The sequence below is a fragment of the Hordeum vulgare genome, chromosome 7H (genome assembly GCF_904849725.1).
Source record: "Hordeum vulgare subsp. vulgare chromosome 7H, MorexV3_pseudomolecules_assembly, whole genome shotgun sequence".
Lineage (NCBI taxonomy): Eukaryota > Viridiplantae > Streptophyta > Magnoliopsida > Poales > Poaceae > Hordeum > Hordeum vulgare.
Window position 1 is genome coordinate 95,642,603 of NC_058524.1, and position 13,937 is coordinate 95,656,539.

Below are 13,937 nucleotides of genomic sequence, written 5' to 3' on the forward strand. Positions count from 1 at the left end.
TTTGTTTTCAGGGTCTGAAACAGGCTGATAAACATCCCTTATGTACTCCTCTGGAGTTATGACATTGATGATATTGGTCTCAACATTTATAGGAGTACCAGAGATGTAATGCTTGATTCTTTGCCCATTTACCACTCTAGGAAAATTTCCTTCCGTGTTATTGATTTTGATGGCACCGGAACGATATACTTCCTCGATAACATAGGGACCTTCCCATTTAGAGAGAAGCTTGCCTGCAAAGAATCTCAAACGAGAATTGTATAGCAGGACATAATCACCTACATTGGACTCTCGTTTCTGTATTCGTTTGTCGTGCCATCTCTTAACCTTTTCCTTGAACAACCTGGCATTCTCATATGCTTGGGCTCTCCATTCATCTAACGAGCTGATATCAAACAACCACTTCTCAACGACAAGTTTGAAATCAAAGCTGAGCTCTTTGATTGCCCAATTAGCTTTGTGTTCCAGCTCAAGAGGTAAATGACAGCCTTACCGTAAATCATTTTATACGGTGACATGCCCATGGGATTCTTATAAGCAGTCCGATAAGCCCATAGTGCATCGTCAAGTTTGCTAGACCAATTCTTTCGAGATCTATTGACGGTCTTTTGTAGGATCAATTTGATATCCCTATTACTCAACTCCACTTGACCACTAGACTGAGGATGGTAAGGAGATGCAATTCTATGGTTGACATCATACTTAGCGAGCATCTTGCGGAAAACACCATGAATGAAGTGTGAACCGCCATCAGTCATCAGATATCTAGGGACTCCAAATCTTGGGAATATGACTTCTTTAAGCATCTTAATAGAGGTGTGGTGATCAGCATTTTTAGTGGGGATAGCTTCTACCCACTTAGTAACGTAATCCACAGCAACTAAGATGTGAGTGTACCCATTGGAACTTGGGAAGGGTCCCATATAATCAAAGCCCCAGACATCAAATGGTTCAATGCCAAGTGAATAGTTCATAGGCATTTCCTGACGCTTACTGATGTTCCCTATTCTTTGGCATTCGTCACAAGACAAGACAAACTTACGGGCATCCTTAAAGAGAGTGGGCCAATATAAACCTGATTGCAATACCTTATGGGCAGTTCTATCTCCAACATGGTGTGCTCCGTAGGCTTCGGAATGACACTTCTGCAAGATCTGTCCTTGTTCATGTTCAGGCACACAACGTCTAATAACACCATCTACTCCTTCCTTATAAAGGTGAGGATCATCCCAAAATTAGTGTCTCAAATCAAAGAATAATTTCTTCTTTTGCTGATAGGTGAAACTGGGTGGTATGTATCTGGCTGCGATATAGTTTGCATAATCGGCATACCACGGTGCACTATGTGAAGTGCGGATGACATTTAGTTGCTCATCAGGAAAGCTGTCATCAATAGGTAGTGGGTCATCAAGGACATTCTCTAGCCTAGACAAGTTATCTGCTATAGGGTTATCAGCACCCTTTCGGTCAACGATGTGCAAATCAAATTCCTGTAGCAGGAGAACCCATCTGATTAGCCTAGGCTTAGCGTCCTTCTTCTCCATAAGGTACTTAGTAGCAGCATGATCAGAGTGAATAGTGACTTTGGAGTCAACTATGTAAGATCTGAACTTTTCACATGCAAACACGACTGCTAAAAACTCCTTTTCCGTAGTGGCATAGTTTCTTTGGGCACTGTCTAGAGTTTTACTAGCATAGTGAATAACATTCAACTTCTTGTCAACTCTTTGTCCTAGAACAGCACCAACAACATAATCACTAGCGTCACACATGATTTCAAAGGGCAAGTTCCAGTCAGGTGGTTGAACAATAGGTGCGATTATCAAAGCCTTCTTAAGTATTTCGAAAGCTTCCTCACAATCCTCATCAAAAACGAAAGGAACATCCTTCTGCAAGAGGTTGGTAAGAGGCCTAGAAATCTTAGAGAAGTCTTTAATGAACCTTCTATAGAAACCAGCATGACCTAGGAAACTTCGTATACCTCTGATATCTGTGGGGCAAGGCATTTTCTCAATTGCATCAACCTTAGCCTTATCAACTTCAATGCCTCTCTCAGAAATTTTGTGTCCTAAGACGATACCTTCATTAACCATAAAGTGGCACTTCTCCCAATTCAAGACGAGGTTGGTTTCTTCGCATCTCTGTAAGACTCGATCAAGGTTGCTGAGGCAATCATCAAAGGAAGACCCGTAAATGGAGAAGTGATCCATGAAAACCTCAACAATCTTTTCACAAAAGTCAGAGAATATAGTCATGATACATCTTTGAGAGGTGGCAGGTGCATTGCATAAGCCAAAAGGCATATGTCTATAAGCAAAGGTACCGAAGGGGCAGGTGAAAGTGGTTTTCTCCTGATCAGATTGTGCAACAGGTATTTGCGAGAAACCTGAATAACCGTCTAGAAAGCAGAAGTGTGTGTGTTTTGATAGCCTTTCTAGCATTTGGTCGATGAACGGCAAAGGATAATGATCTTTCCTGGTTGCCTTGTTCAATTTCCGGAAGTCTATCACCATTCTATAGCCGGTAATAATCCTTTGTGGGATTAGTTCATCCTTATCATTAGGAACGACGGTGATACTTCCCTTCTTAGGTACGCAATGTACTGGACTTACCCAATCACTATGAGCAACATGATAAATGATTCATGCTTCTAGAAGCTTTAATATTTCTTTTCTAACGACCTCTTTCATCTTAGGATTTAATCTCCTTTGATGATCAACAACTGGTTTGAAGTCAGGATCGGTTTTAATCTTGTGCTGACATAGAGTAGGACTAATACCCTTAAGATCATCAAGAGTATATCCAATAGCAACACGGTGCTTCCTTAGAGTTTTTAGTAACTTCTTCTCTTCGTGCTCTGAGAGGAGAGCACCAATAATAATAGGATATATCTCCTTCTCATCAAGATAGGCATACTTAAGAGTATCAGGCAACTGCTTAAGCTCGAACACAGGATCACCCTTTGGTGGGGGAGGATCCCCAAGCAGTTCAACAGGTAGATTATTCTTGAGAATAGGATATTATTCTAAGACAATTTTATCTATCTCATCTCTCTCCTCCATATGCATATCATTTTCATGCTCAAGAAGATATTGCTCTAAAGGATCTGTAGGAGGTACGGCAATAGAGGCAAGACCAATGGTTTCATCCCTACCAGACGACTCTCTTTCATGGGGTTGTCTTCCAAACTTGGAGAAGTTAAATTCATGAGACACACCCTCGAAACTAACTGTGACGGTCTGCTTAATGCAATCAATGTGAGCATTGACAGTGTTCAGAAAGGGTCTACCAAATATGATGGGACAAAAGCTATCTTGTGCAGTACCAAGGACGAGGAAATCAGTAAGATACTTCGTCTTACCACACAGGACTTCTACGTCTCTCACAATTCCCAGAGGGCAGATAGTGTCTCTATTAGCTAGCGTAATAGTGACATCAATGGGTTCTAACTCAGCAGGTGCAATCTCATTTTTGATTTCATCATATAGAGAACGGGGTATTGCACTAACACTAGCTCCCATATCACATAAACCATGGTAACAGTGATCTCCTATCTTGACAGAAACGACGGGCAGGCCAACTATAGGTCTGTATTTTTCTTTCGCGTGAGGTTTAGCAATTCTAGCGGAGTCCTCACAGAATTTGATAACATGCCCATCTATGTCTTCGGCTAAGAGATCTGTGATAATAGCAACACTAGGTTCAACTCTAATCTCCTCAGGGGGTGCAAGTGGTCTAATGTAACCCCTACGTATCACAGTTGGAGCTTTAGAATAATCCTTTATCCTAGCAGGGTATGGTGGTTTCTCAGTGTAAGCACAAGGAACAACAGGATCACTAAAAGCAATGATTTTCTCCTCAACTAGATTGGTTTTGGCTATGTTGCTTTCTACAGGAGGATGACATTTAAACCACTTCTCTTTGGGAAGATCAACATGAGCAGCAAAAGATTCACATAGAGAAGCTACTATCTCAGAGTCAAGTCCATACTTAGTGCTAAAATCTCTAGAGGTGTTTGTCTCAACAAAAGATTTAACGCAATCAAACTGGAAATTCATACCTGACTCCTTACCTTCCTCCAGCTCCCAATCTTCAGAGTTGCGTTTGATTCTCTCCAATAAATTCCACTTGTGATCAATATCCTTCTTCATAAAAGAACCGGTACAAGAAGTGTCAAGCATGGTACGATCTTCATGAGAAAGCCGAGCATAAAAGTTTTGAGTGATGATTTCTCTCGAGAGCTCATGATTGGGGCATGAATATAGCATTGATTTAAGCCTACCCCAAGCTTGAGCTATGATTTCCCTGTCACGAGGCCAAAAGTTATAAATAAAGTTCCGATCACGATGTACTAAATGCATAGGATAGAACTTTTGATGAAATTCCAATTTCAACCGATTGTAGTCCCATGATCCAGTATCATCACATAGCCTATACCATGTCAACGCCTTATCCTTCAAAGATAAAGGAAAGACTTTCTTATTTACCTCATCCTCGGGCAAACCTGCAAGCTTAAATAAACCACAAACTTCATCTACATAGATCAGATGCAAGTCTGGATGTGAAGATCCATCTCCTGTGAAAGGATTAGCCAGCAGTTTCTCAAGCATACCCGAAGTAATTTCATAAAAGATATTTTCAGTAGGTACCGCAGGTTGAGGAACAACTCCTCGTGCTTCCGTTCGTGGTGAAGATACCCCAAATAAACTCCTCAAAGGAACAGTTTCCATAGTGACAAGTGACAATAAATTTCAGCACAGTATAAAAATGTTTCCTTACCAATTTCCACTTACCAAAGGCGCTTCACTCCCCGACAACGGGGCCAGAAAAGAGTCTTGATGACCCACAATTATAGGGGATCAATCGTAGTCCTTTCGATAAGTAAGAGTGTCGAACCCAACGAGGAGCAGAAGGCTGTGATAAACGGATTTCAGCAAGGTAATAACTGCAAGCACTGAAAGTAGCGGTAACAAGTGATTGTGTAGCGAGGTGAAACATAGCAAGCAAAAAGTAACAAGTAACAAGTAGTAGAAATGGTGAAGCAAGTGGCCCAATCCCTTTTGTAGCAAGGGACAAGCCTGAACAAAGTCTTATAGGAGGAAAAACGCTCCCGAGGACACACGGGAATTTCTGTCATGCTAGTTTCATCATGTTCATATGATTCACGTTCGTTACTTTGACAGTTTGATATGTGGGTGGACCGGCGCCTGGGTAATGCCCTTACTTGGACAAGCATGCCACTTATGATTAACCTCTCTCGCAAGCATCCGCAACTACAAAAGAAGAATTAAGACAAAGTCTAACCATAGCATTAAACTAGTGGATCCAAATCAGCCCCTCACGAAGCAACGCATAGACTGGGGTTTAAGCTTGTGTCACTCCAGCAACCCATCATCTACTTACTACTTCCCAATGCCTTCCTCTAGGCCCAAATATGGTGAAGTGTTATGTAGTCGACGTTCACATAGCACCACTAGAGGAAAAGACAACATACATCATATCAAAATACCGAACGAATATCAAATTCACATGACTATTATTAACATGACTTATCCCATGTCCTCAGGAACAAAAGTAACTACTCACAAAGCATAATCATAATCATGATCAGAGGTGTAATGAATAGCATCAAGGATCTGAACATAAAATCTTCCACCAAGTAATCCAACTAGCATCAAGTACAAAGAGTAATCAACACTACTAGTAACCTTACAAGTACCAATCGGAGTCGTGAGACGAAGATTGCTTACAAGAGATGAACTAGGGATTGGAGAGGATATGGTGCTGATGAAGATGTTGATGAAGATGCCTCCCCTCCGATGAGAGGAGTGTTCGTGATGACGATGGCGACGATTTCCCCATCCGGGAGGGAAGTTTCCCCGGTAGGATCGTCCTGCCGGAGCTCTAGATTGGATCTGCTCAAGTTCCGCCTCGTGGCGGCGGCGAAACCACGAAAAAGCTCCCGTATGATTTTTTCTGGACCAAAACCCTTCATATAGCAAAAGAGGGGGGCTAGTGGGCCGCCAGGGAGCCCATAAGCCCCCACTTCGCCACCAGGGGTGGTGGTGGCGGTGGCAGGGCTTGTGGCACCCTGGCAGCCCCTCTCCGGTAACTCTTTCGCCCAGTATTTTTTATATAATCCCAAAAAAATCCATGTAACTTTTCAGGGCATTTGGAGATGTGCAGAATAGTGGACTAAGATTTGCTCCTTTTCCAGTCCAGAATTCAACCTGCGTGAATTCTCCCTCTTCAAATAAACCTTGCAAAATAAGAGAGACAAGGCATAAATATGGTACCACAAGGTAATATAACAGCCCAAAAAGCAATAAATATCAACATGAAAGCATGATGCAAAATGGACGTATCAGATATCCCAAGTGCAGTTGAATTGACAACTCAACTATTACGACCAATAAATATTCTTTGGCTCCCCTTGTGTCAAATCAATAAATTAGGGTGAAATACTACCCGTGAAGACTGTCGCGACCCCCTACAATTGTGGGTTATCAAGACCTTTTTCTGTCGCCGTTGCCGAGGAGCAATGCTCTATTTATTTCTTTGACTTGAGGATATTCAATTTCTATTATGAACAATCTAAAATATAATCGAACCGAGATCGTGCCCTCTCACATGAGACGAGGTAATGAACTGCCATCTAGCTCTGCTTTTGATTCACCTACTATTTTGAATCGGCCTGTTACACCGCCACCTGTTAATCGACCTGCCATGCCACATGAATTTGATGATGCTACTTCTGAAATTAATGATGATACTATTGCTACACATGATGAAACTAAAATTGTGCCACTAGGACAATTACTTGATGCTCATATTGCTAGAGCTAGTGAACTTGAAAATGCTGAAACTGATGAAGACTTTGAATTACTTGCTACACCGTGTCCACCTAATATATATGAATTGCCTTATGTACCTGAAGGTTATGTTATGGATGTTGAAGTAGCTAGGGATTTTCTTGCTTGTAATAATAGAGATGATTTGAAGAAATTACTAGGCAAACTAAAAGAAAAATCTATGATGGAGAAAATGAAATATGATCCTAAATTTGCTACTTCTCCTATACTTGTTACTGTTAAAGACTGAATTTTCTATAGACCCTGAACCGATTCCTATAGTGGAACCTGATCCTTTCCATGGCTATGAAAATGAAACTGTGGTAGAACACCTTATGAAACTAAATGATATTGCTGCCTTGTTTATCAATGTTGAAAAGATACGATACTATTATATCCTTAAGCTCTTTGCTTTTTCGCTGAAAGGCGAGGCTAGGGAATGGTTCCTTCCTCTTGCTCCTAGTTGCATGCGTAGTCCCCAAGATATGCTCTATCACTTTTCGGAAAAATATTTTCCTACTCATAAGAAACAAGCCGCCTTACATGAAATATTTAACTTTGCTGAAATTAAAGAAGAGAATCTCCCTCAAGCTTGGGGGAGGCTTCTCGAGTTATGAAGATCTTTGCCTCATTGTCCTCTTAAAAAAATGAAACTCTGGATACCTTTTATAATGTACTAACAAAACCTTCTAGCAATTTCCTAGATAGTTGTGTTGGTTGTGTTTTCACGGAAGGAACATTTGAACAAGCCGAAAAGCTATTAAATAATATGTTGCAAAATGTTGATGATTGGGCACTCCCTGAACCACCACCTGAACTTATCCGAAAGAAGAGAGGTATTATATTTCTCATCCCTCAAGATATGCAAGAAGAAAAAAGAACTATGAAGGAGAAAAGTATTAAAATTGAGGATATTAAGAAATTACCTCAGATCAAAGAGATACCTGGACTTGATATCCCGACACAGGTAGTAGAGGTAAATTCTCTTCGTTCCTTTAATGATAATGTTATACCATATGTTTAGACTCCTGATCAATGAATGGATGAATTTGATAATTACATTGTTAAGCAAGAGCACTTTAATAACTATGTTAAGAATCAATTGAGGAATAATGCCATGATGATAGACCGTTTGAGTAACTTGATGTTTAGTATTGCCAATGATGTTAAAGGTCTAGGTAAACATGCCTCTATGGTTCACACCCAACTAGATCAAGTAGCTAAGTCACAAAATAATTTGCTTACCGAGATGAATAATATTAATGAACATGTTGTTAGAGTAGTGACTAGAGGAGGTAGAATGTCTTAGGAACCTATTTATCCTGAAGATCGCCCTGAAAGAATTAAACAAGATTCCAAGAGAATGAATGATGATGCACTTAGTCTTTCGAAGAACAAAAATAAAAATAAAAATAATAGGACTTTGCATGATCCTAGTGAACCTGATATAGAAAAACCTCTAGAGAATCACAATAATGTTTCTGTTTCTGATGCTGAGACACAATCTGGTAGTGAACATGCACCTATTGATAATTAAAATGGAGGTGAGAATAATAGGTTGCATGTATATGTTCCACCGGATAGTAATAAAGAAAATGACAATGATACAAAAATAGAACCTACTAAGGGTCTTGATAACCCACCTCCTAAGAATAAATGCTATGATAAGAGAGACTTCGTCGCTAGAACACATGGTAAGGAAAGAGAACTATCGGTTCAAAAACCTATGCCATTCCCTCAAAAGTCTTCCAAAAGTAGGAATGATGAAGATTTTGAATGCTTTAGTGAAATGATTAGACCTGTATTTTTGCACGCTAGCTTGACTGATATATTAAAAATGCCTCCCTATGCTAAGTATATGAAAGATATTATTACCAACATAAGAAATATACCTGAAACTAAAATTGCCACCATGCTTGATAATTATTCTTTTGATGGTGGAGTACCAAAGAAGTTGGGAGATCGTGGTATCCCCACTGTACCTTTCTCCATTAAGAAAAATTATGTGAAAACTGCTTTATGTGATCTAGGAGGCGGTGTTAGTGTTATGCCTTTCTCCCTTTATAAAATACTTGAATTGAATAAGCTTACACAGACCGAGATATCTTTGCAAATGGCTGATAAATCCACTACTCTACCTATTGAAATTTGTGAGGATGTTCCCGTTGTGGTTGCAAACATTACTATCTTAACAGACTTTGTTATACTTGATTTTCCCGAGGACGACAATATGTCGATCATACTTTCTAGAGCATTTTTAAATATTATAGGGGTTGTTATTGATTGCAACAAAAGCAAGGTTACCTTCAATGTCATTGCAACATACCGTGCATTTTCCAAAGAAGAAATTTTTGGTAAATAATATTAATGTCATTGAGCCTTGTGCCATGGTCATGATCGTAGACTTTCAAATCCCTCTAACTATTGCCAAGAAAAATAAATACTATAATCTTGTTGTTGGGGATATGCAAATCCCCATTGAGATAACCTAGTGTCATACGAAAGTTCTTCGGTTTCATGTTAATCGGAATCGATTATTAATAATACTTGATCAACCTTATTAATGAATCCTCTTTGAAAGACATGATATTGATGAATTTAGTTTTCACGTCTCTGTGTACCCCAAGTTTATTCACTCTTATTTTATCTATACAAAAATAAAATGCCATGAATTTCCTGTTTTCTGAGTTTGCCATGCACTAGAAAAATCACCAAAAAATAAAAATTCTGAGATTGCCACCAAATTTAACAAGATTTTTTGTGGAATAAATAAGTATTTTTGGAGTAAAAAGTGCATCAAGGAGGTGCACTTGTGGGCCACAAGCCAACAGGGCTCGACCGCCGTGGTGCCGCGCCCTGAAGGCTTGTGGGGCCCCCAGGGCACCCTGCCTTATATCTTTAGCCCACTTCGTCTCCTACCTCTAGAATTTTTTCCTAGCACTCTCTTTTGCATGTTCCTCCCTTATAAACTGAATTTTTTTATCTCTTTCCTCGGGACACTGTTTCCGAAACTGCTTTGAGGGAATTGCTTCTTGGTATGTGAGTCCTCCGTCCCTCCAATTAGTTTTTGTGTTAGTAATTTATATTTTTCTTAGATTGCTTCACTTGGTGTTGTATAATATGAGCATGCATGTTGAAATCTTTGAGTTCCAACTATCATGAATGCTTGATATAGCCTTTAAGTACCCATATGAGTAGTTGCTACCAATCTTGCAAAGTTTTATTGACATAGTTTTTTGTGGCCCAAAACTTTTAGAAATTGCATGCATGAAAATGAATTTCTTATGGAGATGTTCCTCAAGGAAGGGTTCTTCAAGCCGGAGTCCTAAGGGAGTTACATTACGAACTCTTGATAGCGACCTCATCATTTCTCTCAACACGGAGGTTAGGCCGTTTAATTGGCCACATACACCCTTCATGAGTGAAGCTGGTTTTATTGAAGAATTCATGCAGTTTATTACGAATGCCAGATTGACCCACTTCCTCTGAGATAACTGCGAACAATACTATCTCCTCACTAGTTCCTTTGCTCAAAACTTTTATTTCATAAAACTCCTCATGCTCCCACCATACATTTTAATCTATATGTAACAACCTATGAATTGCCTCTAGACCGATTTTGTGAAACATGCTTGCTTCCCTCTGATGGGGAAGTGCCCGGTCCTAAGCCCAAGGAATTCGAGGATTTCCTCCTCACCTTAACTGTGAGGGAAACTAGGGGAGTATCGAACGCCAGAGCAACTAGTTTGCATTTTCCTTCTCTGCATTATTTTTTGTTTGTTCACAGGAAAATGCATAACTCCTATGGATCAAGGTGGCGGTCTCAGTGCCCCGACCCTTGCTATTTTGCGCCGCACGCTTTATTGTGATAACACTTACAACTTATGAGCTATTGTTGTGCGTCGCTTGCATCTTAAACGAACTAGAGGTATGATTCATGGTGGTATTTACGCGACATGCCTAGCTAAGAGTTTTGAAGTGTCTATACACCCACAGATTATTTATTGCCCCAAGTTTATCTTGAGCACCAATCTATGATAAAACATCATTTCACTCATGCAATTGACATACCGCAAGACATTCATTACAACTTAGTATTCATTGATGTTACTTGGTATATTATTGTGTTGCCTGCGCCGTCCTTGATTAATTTCCATGCCAGGAACAGATACACCATCATGCCAGAGGACATAATTGCATATTGTAACGATTTAGCTACTCCGGAGGCCGAGGCCCGGGATTGCGATGCTCGGGGGCCGCAGCAGAAATACTTTCATGGACCCGACGGCTAGTACCAGTGGTGATTGCCAAGCTAGGAAAAATGCTAAGCTTGGGGGAGTACGTATTTCTGAGAGGCATTACATTCATGTTCACACACTTCATAAAAATTGTCGGTGTTCATCCTCTTTCATTGTATATCCATGTTAGCTTTATTTTTCCACTTTCTTCTTGTGTGCTTGAATTTTTTTTAGAAAATCCAAAAATATTTCATTTTTTCTTTCGTGTTCAATCAGTTGTAGTTTTAAAAACAAACCCCCAAAAGATTTCTTCTTGCTTGTTGGGAGCTTTCCAGTGTAAATAGTTTTTCTTGTTCTTGTTTTCGTGTAGTTTATTCTTCTTTCTTAAGAGAAACAAAAACTCCAAAAATATTTCAGCTTGTTTCTCTGAACTTCTTTCCCGTTTGTTGAGTTAAGTGGAGAAGACCACGATGAAAAAGTTGAGTGGCTCTGATACGTCTCCAACGTATCTATAATTTTTTATTGTTCCATGCTATTATATTATCTGTTTTGGACGTTTCATATGCATTAATATGCTATTTTATATTATTTTTGGGACTAACTGTTGGAGATATGCCCTAGAGGCAATAATAAATTAGTTATTATTATATTTCTTTGTTCATGATAACCGTTTATTATCCATGCTATAATTGTATTGATTGGAAACACAATACTTGTGTGGATACATAGACAAAACACTGTCCCTAGTAAGCCTCTAGTTGACTAGCTCGTTGATCAAAGATGGCCAAGGTTTCCTGGCCATAGGCAAGTGTTGTTACTTGATAATGGGATCACATCATTAGGAGAATCATGTGATGGACTAGACCCAAACTAATAGACGTAGCATGTTGATCGTGTCATTTTGTTGCTACTGTTTTCTGTGTGTCAAGTATTTGTTCCTATGACCATGAGATCATATAACTCACTGATACCGGAGGAATACTTTGTGTGTATCAAACGTCGCAACGTAACTAGGTGACTATAAAGATGCTCTACAGGTATCTTTGAAGGTGTTCGTTGAGTTAGTATGGATCGAGACTGGGACTTGGCACTCCGTGTGACGGAGAGGTATCTCGGGGCCCACTCGGTAATACAACATCACACACAAGCCTTGCAAGCAATGTGACTTAGTGTAAGTTGCATGATCTTGTATTACGGAACGAGTAAAGAGACTTGCCGGTAAACGAGATTGAAATAGGTATGCGGATACTAACGATCGAATCTCGGGCAAGTAACATACCGAAGGACAAAGGGAATGACATACGGGATTATATGAATCCTTGGCACTGAGGTTCAAACGATAAGATCTTCATAGAATATGTGGGATCCAATATGGGCATCCAGGTCCCGCTATTGGATATTGACCGAGGAGTCACTCGGGTCATGTCTGCATAGTTCTCGAACCCGCAGGGTCTGCACACTTAAGGTTCGACGTTGTTTTATGCATATTTGAGTTATATGGTTGGTTACCGAATGTTGTTTGGAGTCCCAGATGAGACCACGGATGTCACGAGGGTTTCCGGAATGGTCCAGAAACGAAGATTGATATATAGGATGACCTCATTTGATTACCGGAAGGTTTTCGGAGTTACCGGGAATGTACCGGGAATGACGAATGGGTTCCGGGTGTTCACCGGGGGGGGGGGGGGCAACCCACCCCGGGGAAGCCCATAGGCCTTGGGGGTGGCACACCAGCCCTTAGTGGGCTGGTGGGACAGCCCAAGAAGGTCCTATGCGCCATAGGAAGAAAATCAAAGAGAAAAAAAATAGAGGAGGTGGGAAAAGGGGGAAGGACTCCTCCTTCCAAACCTAGTTGGATTCGGTTTGGAAGGGGAGGACTCCCCCCCCTTGTCTCGGCCGAACCCCTTGGGGGTCCTTGGACCCCAAGGCAAGGCTCCCCCTCTTCCCCCTATATATACGGAGGTTTTAGGGCTGATTTGAGATAACTTTGCCACGACAGCCCGACCACATATCTCCAAGGTTTTACCTCTAGATCGCGTTTCTGCGGAGCTCGGGCGGAGCCCTGCTGAGATAAGATCACCACCAACCTCCGGAGCACTGTCACGCTGCCGGAGAACTCATCTACCTCTCTATCTCTCTTGATGGACCAAGAAGGCCGAGATAATCGTTGAGCTGTACGTGTGCTGAACGCGGAGGTGCCGTCCGTTCGGCACTAGATCGTGGGACTGATCGCGGGACGGTTCGCGGGGCGGATCGAGGGACGTGAGGACGTTCCACTACATCAACCGCGTTCACTAATGCTTCTGTTGTAGGGTCTACAAGGGTACGTAGATCGGAAATCCCCTCTCGTAGATGGACATCACCATGATAGGTCTTCGTGCGCGTAGGAAAATTTCTGTTTCCCATGCGACGTTCCCCAACAGTGGAATCATGAGCTAGGTTCATTCGTATATGTCTTCTCGAGTAGAACACAAAAGTTTTTGTGGGCGGTGATGTGCGTTTTGCTGCCCTCCTTAGTCTTTTCTTGATTCCGCGGTATTGTTGGATTGAAGCGGCTTGGACCGACATTACTCGTACGCGTACGAGAGACTGGTTTCATCGCTACGAGTAACCCCGTTGCTCAAAGATGACTGGCAAGTGTCGGTTTCTCCAACTTTAGTTGAATCGGATTTGACCGAGGAGGTCCTTGTATAAGGTTAAATAGCAATTCATATGTCTCCGTTGTGGTGTTTGCGTAAGTTAGATGCGATCCTACTAGATACCCATGGTCACCACGTAAAACATGCAACAACAAAATTAGAGGACGCCTAACTTGTTTTTGCAGGGTATGCTTGTGATGTGATATGGC